This window comes from Camelus ferus, chromosome 24, assembly GCF_009834535.1.
Source record: "Camelus ferus isolate YT-003-E chromosome 24, BCGSAC_Cfer_1.0, whole genome shotgun sequence".
Classification (NCBI taxonomy): Eukaryota; Metazoa; Chordata; class Mammalia; order Artiodactyla; family Camelidae; genus Camelus; species Camelus ferus.
The window spans coordinates 14,377,421-14,392,614 of NC_045719.1; the positions used below are offsets into that span (position 1 = coordinate 14,377,421).

At 35.1% G+C, this 15,194-nt stretch overlaps 1 long non-coding RNA gene across 1 annotated transcript in view; it reads left to right on the forward strand.

The window, feature by feature from the left end:
* The window catches only part of LOC116659526, a 56,364-nt gene extending 45,198 nt beyond the window's left edge, over window positions 1-11,166 (forward strand). Inside the window, exons 2-3 of the long non-coding RNA XR_004314887.1 lie at window positions 3,398-3,501; window positions 10,215-11,166. This is a non-coding gene — a long non-coding RNA (uncharacterized LOC116659526). The remainder of the gene's footprint in view (window positions 1-3,397; window positions 3,502-10,214) is intronic.
* Window positions 11,167-15,194: the final 4,028 nt, after the last annotated feature.

Sequence of the window (15,194 nt, forward strand, 5' to 3'; positions counted from 1 at the left end):
ATATATAATTGTATTTATACCCTTATATATTGGCAGTGTTATTTCTATAGAATGGATTCTTAAAGTATCGTCATAAATGTTCTCTTCTCCTCTAGGGACACAGAGGTGACCTTCCAGGGACTTTTTAGGTTAGGTATGGCCATGTGGCAAGCTTTGGCCAATGAAATGTGAGCAAAGGTGATGGGTGTCACTTCTGAGAGCTATTTTAAGGTTCAGTGCAGCATTTTCTACATCCTGTTTCCCCTTCATAGTGACTGTGGAAGCCCCTGCAGAGATGGATCCTCTCTTAGCCTGGGTCCTTAAGTGACTCCAGTCAGCAATCTCTCCAGTCAGCCCGCAGTGCTTTGTAGCCCGAATAAACCTCTGTTGCCTTAAGCTTCTGACACTTCTGTTTGAATATGCAATGTAACCTAACCTGTCCTAACAGATACACTTTCAAGAAGTTAGATTCCTGTGTCAAAGGACTGTGGATTAAAGAAATTTTAACAGATATTGCCAAGATACTTTCCAAAGAGAAGGTAGCATTCTGTAAATTCACCTTTTTTTTTTTTTTTTTTAGCTGCCAAGACAGGAAATTACTGTGCTTTAAAATTTTTGCCCATCTGATAGATGAAAAATGGCATCTCATTGTTCTTTAATTTCTGTTTCCTTAACTACTATGAAGATTCAGATATTTATCATCTATTTATCAGTAATTTGCATTTCTTCTTTGTCTGTTCATATCCTTTGCCCACTATACTGAATTATTGTTCCTTAAAAAAATTAATTGTGGATGAGCTCATTAATTATCTTAATACTTTATACCTCAGACACATTGCAAATATCTCATTAGGTTTACTGTCTGTCCTTTGATTTTGTTTTATTGTTGTAGGGGAGGAAAACTTTTCCTTTCTTCCCTTCTAGGTTTTTTGGCTCGTGTAATAATTAAATTTTTAATTCTGTATTCACAGGAGCTCATAAAAATATGAGACTCAAAGAAGTAACCAAAGCAGGCAGATTTTATACCTTTAAGACAAAGGAGCAATAAATTTGTGACAAGGCAAATAAGAAGTTTGGGCTTGGGGTAGTGAATTAGTGAAGAAGTAACAAGGTTTGTTTATACAGCCTCCTTGGCTCTGAGTCTGTGTGTCTGGTGATAAGGATGTCCCTCTATCTCCTGTTACAGGGTGGGTAACTTTCACATGGAGATTTATTTCCTGCTTTCAAGAGGACAAAGCAGGGTCAGAATACCCTTGTTGCACCAGCTATTTCTTAAATCACTTTAATTCAAAATAATCAGCATGCTAGGGTGACACACTTTGTGGTGACATATTCTGCCCCACCTCTTTGTATCTTTTGCCATCCTTTAAAAATCCCCCAGACTCTAAACCAAAATCAAAACGGAATTTTAAAGAACACGTTTTTCAATGAAAAATAATTGTGAGTTTAAAAATATTTATATTATTTTTAGTCACTGGAGTGTGGTTATACAGTGTGGGAGGGAATTTTTAAAAGATTTTATTTGTAGTCAGTTGCATGACTGTTTTGTCCCTAAATGTTCCAGGGGCATGAGAATTGAATGCACATTTTCTGTTTGTAAGTTATTGGACTATTGGGCTATTGGTCTATTGGATTATTAAACTTGCTAGTTATTCAACTAGTCACATCTTCTACCTTTCATTATTTTTGTTTATTTGTTCTGACGATTCTGAAATATATGAAAATTTCATTTAGTACGAAAGCCCTTTCATGATTCTGATTTTACCATAATCTAATGACTGCAAGTTCTAGCCTGTTATTTGTTACATATGTTTGTCATGTTTTTCCCCATGGGTTGTATCTTTTTCTATTACAGTTGATGCTTTGCATTTTGAAATCTCCTTTGTCTGTTATTAACATTACCATTCTTCCTCTTGGATTGCATTTGCCTGGTATATTTTTGCCTATTGCTTATGCCTCTATACTTCTTTGTTACCTTTTGAATTTCTTTTGAGCGAGAAATAATTAGATTTTGTTGTTTAATTAATATCTAACTACTTCTTCTTTTTTGCTAGTTGAATCCAGTACTTTCACACTTAGTGAAATAACTAAGCTACCTGATTTTATTTGTTCAGCAACGTGATTACTTACTACATTTTTTGTTGTTTCCTTTTCATCCTCTTACTTTTGCTACTTTGCCTTGAATATCATTTATATTAGGGTAAAGGCTAAGCTGCTAAAGGGATCTGAAAAATACAGTCGCTTAAAGGCAGAAATCTCTCTCTCTGTTTCACTTAACAGTCCTGGGAAGAATGGTCCAGATTTGTGGGGGCACCTCTGCTCTACATGGTCTTTGAGAAAACCAGGTTCCTCCCATCTGGTTTTTCTGCCACCCTCTGGTGCACTCTGTCCTATGTGGTTGAAACTGCGTCATGGGTACATTTGTATTCTACCTCATAGGAGCAGGGAAAAAAGAGAGCAAATCAAAGCAATTCCTTATCTTTAAACAAGAGAGACAGAAATTTTCCCCAGCAATTTTACTCACGTGGCATTGGCAAGAATGCAGCCACATTACATTATTATCGGCAAGGACTCTGGAAATGTAATCTCAGCCAGGGAAGGCACATGTTCAGTTTACACTGTTATTACTATTGAAAAAAAGAAAAGGGAGAGTGAGATTTAGTGGACAGTTAGCTGTCTCTGACATAACACCTGGCTCTAGCCACCCAACTATTTAGATATAAATTTCTTTCCAGAAATAGAACATACTCATCTCCTTTCCACAGGAGACAATCCTGTGAGCTTCAGTTATCTCATGCAGCTCAAAGTTCAGGATCTCCGGCTGAAGTACAACCCTCTTCATCAAGTCGATATGTTATCTCCATTCCATGCTCCCATCCCCTAAGTAAATAGTAGTGGAGCAGGAACAGCATAACCGTAATAGAATCTCCAATTTGGAAAAGGAAAGCTTGAGAAAGACGCTGGAGAGAATGTTCTAGAGCAGTTTTCACTTTGCTGGAAAAGGAGTTATGCATCTATCTGTGCTGGCAGTGGAATGGGTTCTTGGTTGGTCCACCTGGCTGTCCCTGGTTCTGCTCTCTGAGGGCAACTCCCATGTCCATTGTCCTTTCTGGCCTCTGGTCTTGCCCTTCTGCGGGCTGTTTCATGACTCTTATATTCCATTGGAGAGTACGCCTTCCTTGAGGACTGCTTCAGGCCTTGCAATTTTGGTTTTGCAGGCTGCGCCGATGGATAATTTGGTAACATGATCCCTTAAAAACATAGTCATCTGCATGTTTGTTTGCTTCTAGTATATTGCATGTTGCAATAAGCCATGTCCCCACAATTTTTTTGTTTCTGCTTTTTTTTTTTTGAGTCTTAAGCATTTCTATTTTCTGACTTCTATGCTGTAACCATCATTGTCTCTTTATCTTTCCAGAAGTTTATAACTACTTCACCCAGAAGGACAAGCTCAGTGGGAAATCTGTCTTGGAAATCATCACATGTAATATTTCTACCAAATGTTTTCAACTCATCAACAGGGTAACCATCTTCACAGTCTACTATACTTGTGTCCTTGCTGTATATTCAAGCCAATATCATGTCTGTTTTTGTAACGGCTGCACCCCACTTTCAGTACTAATTTCTCTAATGTTATGGCAAAGCTGACCTATAGTAATAAAGAGATTCCAAAATACAATGGCTTTATTAAAATTAGCATTTATTTCTCCCATACATAACATAACAGTCCCCAGATAAGCAATTCAGGTTTTCAGGGTGACTCTGCTCCACATAGCTGTCCAGGTATCCAGAGTCCTTCCATCTTCTTGCTTTGCCATATCTCAGACTTCACTCTTAACTTCATGGCCAAAGCTGGCATGTGAACACGTTTGCATTCAGCTTGCAGGAATGGGAAAATCAAGGCAGGCAATTTTTCTTTAAATTATGGCAGAAATTTTGCACATCACTTCTATTCACAATCTACTGGTGATAATTTAGGCACATGACCACAACCAGGCACTCTGTGTGTGTGCCCATCTTAAGCTCCAGAAGAAGTAGAGACAGAATGTTCATTCTCTTTTTCCTTTTAATTGGAACTATGATACTATTCTGTTTTGCCCAATGGTTAGCTTCCTATTTTTAAGAGTCACAAGTAAATTAGTATTTCTCTATTATTAATGTAAATTAAAAAAATCTCATATTTCCCCCAACAATTTGTCAATCTATCTCCTCCACCAAAAAAGAAATCTTTAGAATGCTTTCATTTACCCCACTTTCTTCTCTAACTCATTCCACCCACAACTCTGATATTTTCCTAAACCAGTTTTAAAAAATTAGTTCTGAGCTATTACTTAGATTTCTTCTTGAACAGTTTTCTTCTCGTTAAACAAAAGAAACAACAACAAACCTAATGTAAGGGCAAGAATTGTGTTGGTCCTAGAACATTTCCTGGTATCCATTATACATGCAATAAATTTTTGCTGATTAAATTATTCGTTTTCCCACTGATTTATCATGTTACATAAATTATATATATATTTATATCTATCTATATTTATTTTAATATATTAATGTACAGATATACAGATTCTTTTTATAGACATAAATATCAATTTATGTCTATTCATGTATCTATAAAATTCCAATACTATTTATTACTGAGAGTGAGACATAACACAGTGAATATATACAGAATTTTATTAATATCATTTAAGAACTTTTAAAAATAATATGTGTTATATCAGGTAATCACTAATATTTTACTAGCATATGGCCAGGTGTTTTTTTCCTTTCAATTACTTTTTCTTCTATTTTTAATTGAAGCATAGTCAGTTTACAATGTTACATCAGTTTCCGGTGTACAGCATAATGTTTCAGTCATACATATACATACACACATTCCTTTTCATATTTTTTTTCATTATAGGTTACTACAAGATATTGAACATAGTTCCCTGTGTTATACAGTATAAACTTGTAGTTTATCTACCTTTCATTAATTTTGAGTGACACTTTGTATGCCGCTCAGAAAAGTCTATAAATTGTTTTCTTCTATTGGTTCTTTGACTTTTGCTTTATTGTGATTGTATTTTATTTCTGATTATAGATCACAGTAATACCACAGGCAGATCATTTTGCACTTAAAGAGTAGAAATAAAAGTATCTTACATGTCCAATATTTAACTAAGTCAACAGTGAGTAGCCAATTTCCTTTAACTCTGCTACATCTTATCAGTTTCTTTGCTTTGTTTACAGTAGGGTCTGTTTGGCCAGTCACCAAGTGTGAGGAATTTATGATCATTTTTACGTGCATTCTAACAATTTCCTGGAACTAGACAAATACTACAGTATCTCCATCTGGCCAAAGATAAAAGTAAAACTGGAGATGTTTAAAAAATAATGATAACAAAGAGGTGTGAAAAGCTATTATAACTCAAGTCTCAACTGTAATTTACTGTTTGATTGTGAGACAAAACTACATCCAAGACTTAACTCACTTGCCTAACATTACAAAATACTGTACTGTTTATAAGCTTGTGAGGATTAAAATACTCCTGCAGTATAGTCCATGATGAATAACAATCCATTGCTTAAAATATTATATACTTTTTTTAGCCTTGTAAAATTATTCTCCACTTTATTTTTATACATTTTTTACACTTTTGATTGTATAATGACCCCATGCTGTAATTCCTAGGTATGACCAGTAGGTATGAATACATAGTAAAAAGCAGCAGGAGAGTCATCCGGGTAGCTACCTGTTTCAACTAAGTAGGGTTAAGAATGCTCTGTTTATACAAGCCTTCTTTTCGGTAATGAAAGACTGCTTTTCTGTTCAGTGAGTCATACCTAATCAAAGACATGCCAGAATGATGTAGTAAATAATATGGGAATAATACATGCTTTGTCTTATTCTCTGAGAAAGGAAAAGGTGACCTATATTTGTTAGTTTAAAAAGTTTTGAATTAGGTAACTGACATTTAATTTCCAAATGAATATAAAGTTCCTTAAAATAAATTTAGTAGTTTATTGTCTAAGTACATCTATGGTCTTATTCTGGTGAAACTAATCTCATAGAACATCAAATTTAGAGTGAATCACAGATGTATAGTTCTTACAAAATGTCAGGTTATAAGTAAAGTTGTTTTGAAAAATCAAGGGAAATACATTCTTTTGAAGAACTGAGACTACTTCTTTCCAAAAAGAGTCAATTTAAACAGCTTTCCCAATATTTTTATTTAATAATTGTTTTCTATTAGACCCTTTACTTAACAAAAATTGGCAAGAAGATCAATTAGAAAGCTGCAGACTGGATGTTATAAAATCAATAAACTTAAAGCACATGCACATTATGCATTGAAGATTCCTTTGAATACTCCATCAGAAACTGTTTGCTTTTACTTTGTACACTTTTAAATAAGCTTTAGTAACTTGATTTCAAATCCAGTAATAACTAGAAACAGCCAAGTAAGAGAGAGAGTTAAGTACATATAAATAGAACAATGGCTGTTCATAATGTTGATCTTGAATTATTAACAAAAAAGGGAAATAATGTTAAAAAGAGAGGGAAAGTAGCTTTTTCAAGATTTTCACATATCTTAAATTTGAATTTCTAATTTCTGTATGAAAATTAAGCCTGATTAAAGTCTGCTCTTTTCATATACTATATCCTCCTTACATGTTAAATAATTCTTTCTTGCAAATAAATTGTCAAAATTACACAAATGAAAAACAAAACATAAAATGCTTCCCCAGTATATTCATGCAAAAAACTGAAACCTAGAGTGTTAGCCTAAGGTTTAAGTGTTAGCCTAAGTACAGTTACACTATTACCATATTTGTAAAAAATGCAGTATCTGTGAATTTCAATAAAGTAAAGTATGCCTGTACTTAACATTCTGGTTTTTCCAACCACTCCGTGACTACAATACCTTATGATAGCAAATATTTGTGTTTATTTCAAACATTAATAAAAACAGGAAAATATTCTTGTCTAATTAACAAACCAGTTGTTTAGGAAAAAGAAGAAAAGTTTATTTTCTAAACCTCAAGAGTCTAGTCGCTAAAAACCCATAAACTTTCATAAAAAGAAACATGTAAGAATCTTATTCGGTTTGGTAAAAGTGTTAAATTCATATTTTGAAAATAGCTGTTTTACTTACACAAATGTAATATGATAAGTACTCTATATACAGCGTATCATCTGGTATATAGAAATATTTACAAATGATTTGGGTCATTTTCTCTGTCTTTACTAAGTATCTGTTGTTTTAAAATCTCCAAAATGAAAATTTCAGCCTAAATATACTTCAAAGTAGGTACTTTCAAAGTAAGAATGATTATTAAGGAGAAAAGAAATGTTGCAGTAGCAATACAGGAATAATACGAATGTTTGCTTGACTTTAGAGCTTTCTAGATGAAGTAAATCATGTTCAATAATAAAATAAAAAGTGAAATGTACAAGGCTTTCAGCTCTAGTGTGCTGTGTATTAGTCCATTGTTTTCACAAAATTAGCTCAATCTTTACCAGCATAATTGGTAGCTCATTCATTTACCTGTTCATTCAACAAATACTATTGAGGTCCTAATATGTGTACCAGGCACTTCTTAGCTAGTGTTTCAGGGGGCTTACAATGTTGGGGGGTATTCATGAGCAGACTTACCAGGTAAATTCAGAAGATTTGTTTCAAGTATAGATTAATCAAATTATAAAAATGTCTAGATTACCTAACACATGGAAGCATTTGTTCTTTTTAAAAAAATTCATACACCTCAATGTTCACAGCAGCACAATTTATAATAGACAAGAAATGAAGCAACCTAAATGTCCACTGACAGATGAATTGATAAAGAAGATGTGGCATTTCTATACAATGGAGTATTACTCAGCCATAAAAAAGAATGAAATAATTCTGTTTGCAGCAATATGCATAGACCTAGAGATTATCATACTAAGGGAATTAAGTCAGACAGAGAAAGACAAACATGAAATCACCTACATGTGGAATTAAAAAAAAATGATACAAATGAACTTACTTGCAAGATGGAAACAGACTCACAGACATAGGAAACAAACTTATGGCTACCAAAGGGGAAAGAGGGGAAGGGATAAATTAGGAGTTTAGGATAAACAGATACACATTACTATATATAAAACAGATAAACAGCAAGGACCTACTGTATAGCATAGGGAACTATAATCAATATCCTGTAATAACCTATAATGGAAAAGTATTTGAAAAAGAATATATATATGTATAACTGCATTACTTTGCTGTACACCTGAAACTAACACAACATTGTAAATCCACTATACTTCAATTAAAAAAATCTTTTTCTATACTAATTAACATTCTCTAGAATTAGATATATTTATTTACCCTTCATTAATTCCAACATCACATGCTATACCAATAGTAGATGCATTAGTAAATTGCACTAAAGTTCTTAACGTCTATTAAAATTCTTAAACTGTTCTGGAAGTACTGCACCTCCAGTACAATAAATTGTCTCTCCTTGAAAGGAATCTGAAGACTTAATAGCTTCTTCCACCTCAAATGTTTCTGTTATGCTTACATCACAGAAACTCGTCATGAATGTATCCTTCTCAATGTCTATGAAGTTGATTATTTGTTTATTTCATCCTCAGGTTTTTTTTTAAATCATTTCAAATAATCAGTCTTTCCTTTATTTCATATTTCATATCCTCAAATCATTTTGTTCTTACAACACCTCAACTATTTTTGGCAATAGAACTCTGGGGAGGGCGATGATAAAGAAATAAAAATATGCAGATAACTTTTTTTTCCATTTTCTATTTTATTATTTCAAAACACTCATTTTAAAAAATTACTTTATTAATCAAATCAACTCTTCTTTTCACTGTATTTATGTTTTCTAATACTTTGAATTTGGTGGTTTCTACTCTATTTGCTTTCTAATAATTTCATTTAAATCTATATAATTTTATTTAATGATTTTCCAAAGCATATGTAGTGAGTTAACTGCCTTCTGTTTCCAAATATTTGGTAATTTTCATTTTGGCTTTCTCTTAATCTTTTTTAGGGTACCTAATTATTGTGAAGGGCCTGAGAACAAAAAGTAAAATTTGACAAATTTTTACTTTTCTTGTTTTTGGGGGTCAGTTTCTAATTTTATAAGAATTTTTTTTTCTGATAAGTGTATTCAACGGCTAATAAATAATGAAAATTGTTAGCATTAAATTTACGTTGGTTTGTAAGAAAAAAATAGGAAAGTGGTGATATTTGATAGTGGTATAACTCAGAATAGGCACATTATATTTAATGAGCATGAAATGCCTACAGTGGTATTGTTTTTCAACAGAACACCCGCCATAAGAATGATTCCTGGTGTCCAGATACATGCACCACACACATACACACACACACTCTACCTCTCTGCCCTGCTCTGAACTCCCCACCGACCTTCTTCCATTATTTTGCTGATGCGTGGTGAGAGAATATAAAATAACAATATTGGCATAAAAATCTTTATTTAGGAAGTAAAATCTGCCAGTACATTGTTAGCCAATGTCACCCAGGAAATGACTTTTGAATTTGCTGTCTCCTTACTTCCATCAGTACAAATAGTGATGTGTTGGCACAAATGGTGGAAGAAGGTCAACCTTGCTTGAATTTTTAAGCAATGAAATATGCATGCATAACATACATGGCAATTAAAGAGACAGCAAGAATAAATAAAGCATTAAATTCCAAACTAGCAGCAACACTTGAAACAATATTCTTGGCATCACATAACAAAATTAGTCTACTAAAATACCTTTTAATAGTTGTTCAACACCTGTAAATACTGCATTTAAATGGGATAGGTGGGTAGAGCTTCAGGCCCATTTAGTGTTTGCAAGGATTGAGAATGACTGAAAATTGTAAAATCTTCAGCAGAGCACAAGAATGTCCCTCTGACTCCCACTTCTTTTTGGGGTCTCCTCATGTGAGGAGTAGATATGCAGAGGGTTCCAGGCCAGAGAACTTTCTGCTATAGTTTAGAAAAAGAGTAAATAAAGGAAGAAGATTTTCATGCTGCCTGTGTGTTCAAAACTCATATATATTTTATTAACAGGACCCTCTATTAAGGTCAACTGCAATATCTCTGTGTATTCTTTGGAGGATAATTTCTTCTACCAGAATTTCTCAATCTTCAATAATCTGGGATGAAGTATATTTAAACCTAATTCTCCAGACAAAATTCAGCCTATTCCTTCTCTGTTCTTGCAGATCCAGCATGTGAACGTCCAGTCACTGTGTGTGTATAAGAAACATAGAAGGTCGGAAAGTGATTCCAATTTGGTCGACTTCTTACTTACTTCCAGACTTAACTCTCCATGTTTTGCCATCAAATTTGTCCGGAAAGTTCGTGCAGTTTTCAGATTAAAGTCTGGATTTTCGGAGAAGTAGAACTACTGAAGGACCTTTACCTAGGAGAACTGACTAAGATGTGTACTGAAGATCAGTTAAAATCTCAAAATCCATCTGGCAGGTCAGGAACAATGGGGAACCGAGGTGGAGGTAACATTTACTGAGAGTTTACTGCGTGCTAAGCACTACATGGAGCATATTACATAGATCATCCTCTTTAACCTTTACAAGAATCTCAAGAGTTTGGTAAAATTATCACCCCATGTTACAGGTGAGATACTTGAGGCTTGGACATATTTAGTAACTTGTTTGAAGTCATACAACCAGTAAATGGTAGAGCCTTAGTTGAATCCAGGCCAGCTCTTCTTCCAGGGTTATTAACCATTGGTGATCTTAACATTTGATGAAATGCCTTCAAGTACATCATTCTTTGGGCACAGTAACACTTTGGAATCTCTCATAAAAGACAGAGACTAACAGCTGTAGGAAAGGAGTCTAATTTGTTAACATTTGGCTTATACACTTAGTTCCTATGTTCTGATTTGTTCTGCAGAAATAGAGCAGAACTTGCTGAATGAGAGACACTTAACAACTGCTTCTTTATAAACAGACGTGCCCAGAGGAGATCTAGAAGTTACATTATGCCCCACAGACCTACTGAAGGAGGCGGCGAACCTGCTTTTCTCATTTCTAAAACTCCAAGTTACTTAGAGTTGAAGAGACAGCGCTGTAGCTTGCCTTTGGTCCCATGCAGAGAAAATTAAGCCCTCTCTTCCAAACCTAACATTGTTTTCCACTCATATTCTTCTTCCTCACGTAAGCGCTAACTAAGGAAAAGACCAATGAAATGAACTTTAAAGAAGTGAAAATATACTTGTTTAAGTTCACCAATTCAAATTAGGAATAATTTCCCAAATAAGGATGCGTTCAGCATCACTTCACTATTTACAGATGTGCTGCTCTGTTTCCCACTATCAAAATCAAACACGTCAAAATTCTAAAAGAGTACCTTTGCCATCCTTTCTTTCCCTCAGTGCTTCCTTTCTTTCTCACAAGATGCCCTCCTTAACCTCAGTAGAAGCACAAATACATCAAGCGCCTTGAAACCTCATGCCCTGTTTACAAAGCATCACTGAAGTACCCCTGATTTCTACCCTGACGTCTTTCTTTAAAACTGTCCACCCCTTTTCCTTTTCCTTTTCCTCAAACCTCCCTTTTCTCAGGGAGACTGATAGTCATACTCAGGAAATAAAACAGAATAAAATAATTCATAGTAACTTATGAATAAAGTAATTCCTCCTAGGATATGATTGACTAACAATGCTAACAGGTATGTACAGAAGGCATGTTTTTAGAGTCAGATAGATCTAAGTTTGAACCCTGTCTTTTCTCCTATTTACTGACTACAGAGTTTCTCTGAACCTCAGTTTCTTCATCTCTGCAAAGTGGGCAGAACAGTGTCTCATAGGCTTGTTGTGACAACTAAAGGTGATAATATTTATGCAAATCATAGCACCTAGACATACTGGATTGCAAATAAATGTAGCTATCTTCCTACTTGAGTATATGACAGTGTTTAAGCTTGTTAAAGAAAAAATTTTTTTACACACCTGAATCTCAAATTGGCAGTGTTTTAATGTGAAGTCCTTGCAGATCACTCAAATCATTCTATTTCTCACTCCACCACAGACTTTACAGCCACGTTCAGTAGAATGAGTATTCACAAAACACATATTATAAATAGAACATACCGAGATATTCATGCACTAAATCCAACTCAAGACTTGCTTCATTAAAATAGAAAATAGCCTTAGATGTAGTTTGTAATTCACTTAACAAACCACTTGCTAGACCCCTCCTGGTTCAGGCACCGTGCTGGACTCTTGATACAGATAAAAAAGACATTGTGAGCTATGGAAACACATAGAGGAAGCAGCCAACCCTGCTGGAGAGGGACTCAGCCAAGGTCTTTAAGTTATTTCAAATTGTTAACTTAGTTGTATTTTTAAGTTATATCTCTCCCTTTAATATTTGGGGAAGAGGTACTTGGGGGCACAGAATTTCTGCCAAATCAAAGTTCCCCAAAAACCATGTGAAAATGGTGATTGTAAAAGGATTCCTTTGCTAATTCTTCTTTGCCTAAGAAGATTTTATTCAAAAAAGAATAATTATTAAGGAATCAAGTACGCATATTTTTTGGATTTTTACAACGTAAGAAAAGTTGTTTTGTGTTCGATATACCCTGGTGTGCATGTAGAATCTCTAAACTAAACTTTAATGAGTAATATTTTATCATGATTTTCCCACAGTAATATATGGCATATTTCCAACTTTTCTCCATGTATTCGTATCTTAATAACACAAAGAAACTTTAACCGTGCCTTTTGACTGGTGTGTCTGATGAACAGTTATGTCATGCTCTTTAGTTCATATTTAAATACAGTTTTAAAGAATGGAAATTAAAAGAAGTCCCATTTACTTTGTCATAGTTACTTGTCTTTCCTCTCTTCTCTCCATGTATAATTTTAACGTACAATAAATTCTCCGTTCAAATGTGGCAATGTCTCTTTAAAAGTCTCCACCAAACAGCCAGCGAACCAGCTTAGCAACTTTCCTGGGTGGATTCTTCTATGAATAATTAGCCCTGAGCAATGAAACTGTCCAGCAACGCCTCCTCTTGAAATCTTTGATCCATGAGAGACTGCAGGATTCACAACGGAGGGGTTCCTTCCATGGTACCTCTGAATATTAAGCAGGAAAAGGAAATTCTCCCTTCATTTTCATGCACCAGACTCTGGCACCCTGGTAGTGGTCTGAGCAATTATGCTGTGTGTGTGGTGCTGGGGGTGGGACAACTACCCCAGTGCGACAGGCCTTCCCATCTCACCCCCTGCCAATCAGGAAACGCTTTCTTTCTGGTTTTTCAAACTCCATCTTCAAAAGCTGAAATTACATGACTCATTTGTTTTGATACCATCGAAGTTTTGCTGACAGCGTGGAATTTTGCCTGCCCTACGTTAACAAGTATATTCTTCAGGTAATTAGACAGATAATTCAATTCGTTAAGGATCTAGAAATGAAAACTTAACTCGTTCATTCCAGTCCCTCCTCTCACCCCTCTCTCAGGGTGGGCATTAGGGGATCAATGAATTGCGTGACAAAAAGACGGTACAGGTACGAGATGTTAGAACCGAGAAGGAAGTCCCATCCAATAATTCTATGCAAAGAGCCACAGACTAACCATATTATGTAGGGCCTGAAATAATATCTTAGATGACACATAGGTAGATGAATTTGGTGATGGATATTTCTAGACTGTGCAATATAGTTAATATTTTTTTAGCAAAATGTGTTGTGCCAAAGAGTCAGTGGTTTTATTCACACTGGAGGAGCAATCATTTGGAGGAGTAGTTCCAGTAGCTATGTTTAATGGTTCTTATTATATAATAAATTCCTTAAGGCAAGAACAGTGTCATCATACTTTCTGTGTTCATCACAATACCTGATAAGGTGCCGGAAACATTGACAATCAATAAATATTACTTGGATGAATGTATTTGAGTAGGTGATCACTTGAAAGTAGCCAACACACAGAAAAGAAGAGGTGTAAGGAGATCAAGGTTTTTATCTGGACTCATTCATTGCTGGTTTTGAAAATTCTTAAATCTCTCAAATGTACTGGGTCTCAAATGTTTTAATACATATACATAAAAAGTAGGATAAATAGAGGTGCTCTCTGAAGTTATTTTTATTCATTCAACAATGCTTATTTAGTGCAAAGTAAAAGAGAGACTGTATTACACATAATATATATAATACATATATATAATATATAATACATCTACATAGGTTATATATATATATGGTTGTCTCTAAGTGTGAAACTCTGTAAGCAATGCAATTTGAAAATCACTCAAACGTTTCCTCACTGTCCCTGGCTAGTAAGCCTATGGACTTACTAGTCCCTGGACTATGAGTTGTCTTCTAAAATACCTGATTATACCAACTCGAGTTCGTTTGATCAAAGACATTGATTCAGATAGCTCACTTCCAGTAGCAAGTTGGAAACTAGACTTGGTCTGTGATCTCAGAGGGGTATGAATGCTACACACTGGTCATTGTGGTTACCCAGGTAAGACTTCCTTATTTCAGCTCGGCACACAAAGGCGGGCAGGAACAGCAGATGGGATCATCTGTTATCTTTAGCACTGTATGCCTGCCCAAGTATGGCAGGATGGGGGAAATCCCACAAAACACAGCCAGGGCTGCGATCACCCAACCGCAGGGCAGATACAGTTGAGATCACACTTTTCCTGAGTGGTGAGCTACAAACGACCTTCCTGGCTTGTTCCTTGAGCTCCCTTCCCACATCAAAGAGATCAGCCAGGCAAAGCAGGTGTTTTCAGGGTACGAAAAAGCCCTCCAAAAACGCTTTTAAAAGGTATGGGGAATGTATTTTCAACTTAAATGTATTTTCATACTACCAGCACCCTAAATTTGCCATTTCGCAGAAAATCCCTTTTTCCTCTCCTTCCTACATTTTTCTTAGCCTTTGAGGAATGTGGCATAGTAGAGATATACTAGAAAACAAAGAAAACAAAACTAAAAAAAGAACTCCATTTGCACTGGAATGGAATCTGAAAATAAGGGTTGAGACGGCCCTTTGCCAGGCCTGAATCTGGCTAAAACTCTGTAACATGGAAATGCCAACTCATAGAGGTTTTGTGAGAAACAAGAAATAACTTGGATATGAAGATACTCCGAGATTCAAAGAACTGCACAATTCAAAGACTTGAACAGCTGCTGGCCTTTTCTTATATGAGGCACATGGGACACTTA